This window comes from Nicotiana tomentosiformis, chromosome 8 (genome assembly GCF_000390325.3).
Source record: "Nicotiana tomentosiformis chromosome 8, ASM39032v3, whole genome shotgun sequence".
NCBI classification, from domain to species: Eukaryota; Viridiplantae; Streptophyta; class Magnoliopsida; order Solanales; family Solanaceae; genus Nicotiana; species Nicotiana tomentosiformis.
In genome coordinates this window covers 8,000,722-8,006,721 of record NC_090819.1, presented here as the reverse complement: position 1 = coordinate 8,006,721, position 6,000 = coordinate 8,000,722, and positions in this window count along the sequence as shown.

The following is a 6,000-nucleotide window of genomic DNA, read 5'->3' as shown; positions in this document are numbered from 1 at the left end:
AAGCACATACGGAAAGTTTTATTTTAAAAAACGGGGTTCTAAAAATTAAAATGACCGATTGGGTTGTTACATTTAAGTCGTCGAAATGTCATAAGCTAAAGAAAAATGTTGCACAGCCTTTTGTAATGGTTATTCTTTGAAATACTAATGGATATGGTAAGCATTATTGGGGTTCTCCTCATGTGATACAAGTGTCTTATACAAATTTAATTTAACAATTGCTATAGACTATAATAAAGATGAAAATTTGAATTAACTTATACTCAACCATTCTTCCTCATTGATAGTTTGAAGTAATTGTACAGTCATGTGAGATGGCTAGGTGTTATATGGATATATAGTTGTATGTTTTTTTTAAGTGTTAAAGTCAAAATTTCAGTATAATATTATGGAAGTTGTTTCTTTGGTTCCTTAATTTAGTTAATATTTTTGAATTATTCGCAATTAACTTATTGTACTATATTTCACTGAGTTTGATGCGTTTATGCAATCCAGTTTTAAAAATAATTTATTATCATAGATAAGTTCTCTTACATAAATCATGTTTTTGTTAATATTGTCTTTATTAGTGTTCATTTAGTGTTCCTTCAGAATACATTTGTGACTATGTTTCAGATAGATAGAATTTCTTACATCGATAATTTGTTTTTTATGTCATGATTAGTGCTCCTTTACGAGGATAATCCAAAATATTTTTTTCTTTTGGATGAGTTTTCACTTTTAATATCTTATATACGTATGCCTCTTAGTCATATTTCATATGTGATTTGGATGACATTACTTCCTATGTGTACATTCAAAGTTCTTGCATATTATTTGTGTACATTCTAATGATGTTATAAATTTCTCTGTTCCAAAAGAAATAGTGAAATTAGACTTATTTGAATTTATGCAATTCTGAATTGTTCATTAAAATCGTGTTTTGCACTATGAAGTCGATGGCGTAAAAGATCTATATTAAATGCAAGAATGTTAAATAATAAATTTGGAATAAGTTATTTGTCACGACTCAAACCATAGAGCCGCGACGGCATCCGATGCCTAACTCAACCGAGTATCAACGTAACGTATCATTCTTATCATACTATCATGGGTAAATGAACCGGAAAGGCCGTCATGAGATACCTAGAATAAAACATACGAGAATACTAGACATAGGACGACCCAACATGATATAGAAACTTATACATGTGACATACGAACCTATAAGGCCGACATAATCATTTGTATACTCAAGACATAGGCCAATAAGGCCATACAAGTATCCATAGACATGCCATCTGTCTACAAGCCTCTAAGAGTACATAAATGTCATAAAGGTCGGGACAGAGCCAATCAATACATATTCAAATCATACTGACCAAATAGGCAACTCCAGAGTAAGTGGAGTGCACAAACACCTTCCACTGAGCTGATAGCCTACTAGGAGAACTCTCAACCTGTCTATCGGGACCTACGGGCATGAAACGCAGCGTCCCCAGGCAAAAGGGACGTCAGTACAAATAAAGTACCGAGTATGTAAGGCATGAAAGAAACATGGAGTAAGGAACTCAACCTGTAAGTCTGAATAGCTCTGTGAATCATGAAAATATTTAAAATGTCATGCATATGCGTATAAATGCCATACCATGCATAAGTATATGCGTACATAACATCATCAAGCCTCTGATGGTATCCCATCATATCATCTCAGCCACTGTGGGAGAAATCATCAACGTATACCAACTGATCAGGTGGTGGTGCGTATATAACGCCATAACCTTTTCCATATCCCATATACATATAATATACGTGTATATAATGCTATCTGGTCATGGGTCAATGTACATGTATAAATGAATGCAATGCATAAGGAAGTAAATCTATAAGATCTCTCAAAATATCATAAGACCCATGAACAGACGATATGATAGTAGGACATATGGGGAGTCAAGAACATAGGCAACCCTAGTACTTCTAGGAATAGAATTATTTGTGAAAGTTGCATACTTGCTCATTTCTTGCATCATATGGATCATGCCAAAAAGGAAAGAAGGGATAGCCTTAACATACCTTATCACAATCTTTCCAATCACCAAGTTGAACTCGCCTCTTCGTACCTTAATCTAAAATAACAATAATAATATTATTATTAAGTTAGAAAAGGTACAACTATCGCACAACGAACGACAAGCTTATTTTGTATTAAAACGGGCAGCATCTCCCCTATAATCCTTACTTCCTTCAAATTCAAGATAACACCAAACACAACAATATCAATATGTATACATTATTTTCCAACCTTATATACACCACAAAATACTACAAAACAGCCCAACACACCCCAATCTCTTCATACACAAAACGACCACCGTAGTAGTGTCAAACGGCCCAAAAATGTTAGGACGAACGACCAGACCACCACCATGCATTTATGTGGTGTTTATCCACAACCTTACTCCTCCAAAACTCCATAAAATAGTAGTAAAATACGCAGCCCAACAGCAACACAAAACAATCCACAAAACAGTCTGCTACAAGTAAATAACTCAAGCTCAAGGCTTCCGATCACCGTCCCGTGAGTTCTAACTATTAAGAAACGAATTTATCAACTTTTATTGATATTTAAACACTTAAATACAGAAAGTACACATTTTCTTAACTGTGAAGTACCTTCCAAAACTCAAACTACAAAGAAAAAGAGAGGCGATATAGCGATACTTACGTCGTAGGGATCGTTTTAATGTTATCACTTCTAGATTCCGTGCACGGGATGGTAATCTTATTTGAAGCTCTTGAAGAGAGCTTAAGAGTAAAGTTAGGGGTCTTATTTGGTTGTGTGTTCTGGAAAATTGAATAACGAAACGAGATAAGGATATAAATATCCATTTTCTTTTAAAAGTCAAAAGGTGCTACTTGGCACCCTCGCATTGGTCCTTCTTCCAACGCTTATAACCTTTTATCTGGGTGTTGTATCAATGAATGGTTAAGAGCATTAGAAACTAAATTCCAAGACCTTCAATTTGGTATATAATATATCCCAAAAAGACCTCATATAGCACACGAAATTTATTTCTCAAAAAGCTCTGTTACAAGGCATTTTAGTTGGTTTTTCCGCAACTTTAATCCGATTTTTTCCAAACTTCATATTTTCTATCCAAACATCATATATAGTCATATTATGACTTTAAAATCATTTAAATAATGATTAACAAGTCTCATATTCATTACGTCACTTTGGGAGGCACAGGGTGTAACAATCTTCCCCCCCTAGAAACATTCGTCCTCGAATGTGAAACTCCCAGAAATCTATAGAAATTTTGGCAGAATCTCCTCTGTAACGGTACTACTACCAACTTGTCAGACAGCAAACCCAACAATACAAAGCCACACAGGGCCACAATCATTAATAACACCAATGGCCTCACACGATCAATAACAATAACTAACATAAGAATCAAGTACCATATACGTACCTAAAGGCTGTGATGTCTCAGTCTGATCCTCCTCTGGAAGTGGAAACAAGTGAGGATACCTAGTCTCCATTTCTTCTTCAGCTTCCCGGGTCATATCCTCCTCATTATTGTTAATTCAAAGTACTTTAACCGAAGCTACATCCTTAGTTCTTAATCTCCTAACTTGTCTATCTAGTATAGCAATGGGAGCTTCCTCATATGATAGCTGCTTTGCAACCTGAACATCGTCAACTAGAATGACTTTAGAGGGATCTCCAATACACATACGGATCATAGACACATGAAAGACTGGATGTACATACTCTAATTTGGAAGGCAAGTCTAACTCATATGCTACTTGGCCTACTCTGCGTATAATCTTATAAGGTCCAATGTACCGAGGGCTAAGCTTTCCTTTCTTACCGAATCTCACAACGCCTTTCATCGGTGATACCTTTAGGAATACCCAGTCGTCTACCTGAAACTCCAAGTCTCGTCGTCGATTATCTGCATAGGACTTCTGACGACTCTATGCTACTAATAGCATTTCCCTTATAAGCTTAATCTTCTTAACTGCCTGATGTACCAACTATGATCCTGCTAACTTAGTTTCCCCAATCTCGAACCATCCGATAGGTGACCTACACTTCCGTCTGTAAAGAGTTTCGTATGGAGCCATATGAATGCTGGAATGATAACTATTATTATATGCAAACTCAATAAGTGGAAGATGATCATCCCAGCTACCCCCGAAGTCCATCACACAAGCCCATAGCATATCCTCCAGTGTCTGAATAGTACGTTCAGCCTGACCGTCTGTTTGGGGATGAAATATTGTTCTAAGACTTACTTGAGTCCCCAATCCTTTTTGGAAGGACCTCCAGAAATTAACTGTAAACTGAGCACCTCTATCTGAGATAATAGATATAGGGACATAATGAAGTCGTACTATCTCCCTAATGTAAAGCCTTGCATAATCCTCTACTGAGTAAGTAGTCCTGATAGATAGAAAATGGGCTGCTTTTGTAAGTCTATCGACAATAACCCATATAGCATCGAACTTACGTTGAGTACGAGGTAAGCCTATGATGAAATCCATATTAATCACTTCCCATTTCCAAGTCGGAATCTCTATAGACTGTGATAATCCACAGGGTTTCTGATGCTCAATCTTAACCTGCTCACAATTTGGGCACTGAGCAACAAACTCTGCTATATCCTTCTTCATTTCGTCCTACCAGTATATTCCCCTGATATCATGATACATCTTCGTCGCTCCTGGATAAATAGAATAACGAGAATAGTGAGCTTCTCCCATAACCTGCTGGCACAACCCTGCCACATTAGAACACATAATCGACCTCGATATCTGAGGACTCCATCTCTTGTAATCTCAAATGGTGTATTCTCCTTTTGAGGGGATGTATCTCTGTAATGAGCTAGCACAGGATCCTCATACTGGCTTTCCTTCACTTCAGTTACTAAAGAGGATGTTGTCATGTCCTGAATAGTAACTCTGGTATCACCTGAGTCCAGCAATCGAACCCTAAGACTAGCTAGCTTATGAATCTCATGGGCTATCCCACACTTCTCTGGCTGTAAATATGACAGGCTACCCATAGATCTATTGCTGAGGGCGTCGGCTACTACATTCGTCTTCCCCGAATGGTATAAAATATCAATGCCATAGTCGTTCAATAGCTCCAACCATCTCCTTTGGCATGAATTCAATTCCTTTTAATTGAAGATATATTGAAGGCTCTTATGATCCATATAGATATCAACATGAATGCCATACAAATAGTGCCTCCACATCTTTAGTGCATGAATCACCGCGGCTAATTCTAAATCAAGGGACGGATAATTCTTCTTGTGCTTTATTAGTTGTCTTTAAACATAAGCAATTACTTTTCATGGTCGTTCTTCCACTTGTTGCATAAATACATAGCTTATCTCATTGCCCACAAATACTGGAATTTCCTGTAACTCATATGATCTCAAATATCATCTTTTGATTTTTTTTTTTCCGTTCATTAGCCACGATAGGTGCCACTTTCTTATGGAGTGCATACAATGTTGCTGTGAGACTGTTGTTACAAGACCATTTCTTCCCTATGTCACTATGCTTAAGTTGAAGCCTTCTTCCTTATTCCCTCAGCTAGTCTTTCTTTGTAGTACTTAAGAGAGACCCTTTGACTCCTATAAAACTGCGAGCTTATTACATCGTATATCCAAAAGAATTTTTGATGTTCTTACTCACCTATAATTATCCTTAATTACTTACCTCTGCGCCCTTGTGCTCGTAAGGTTGATTCTGAACTAAAAATTTTGACTCTCTTCTCAGTGGCACCATTTTTTATTTATTTTCGTAATACTTATATTGTACCTTTATCAACCCCAACTCTTATATGAATATTTCTCAAGGATTACTATGTCATCATATTTGCAAGACTGAATTCCCTATGTTGGGTATCACTATGTTTATCTTGCACAACCTGCTGATTTGTCTGTATCCTCTTGTTTAGCCATGACTGGGCTCTTCCTAAATCAACTACTAACTACACGT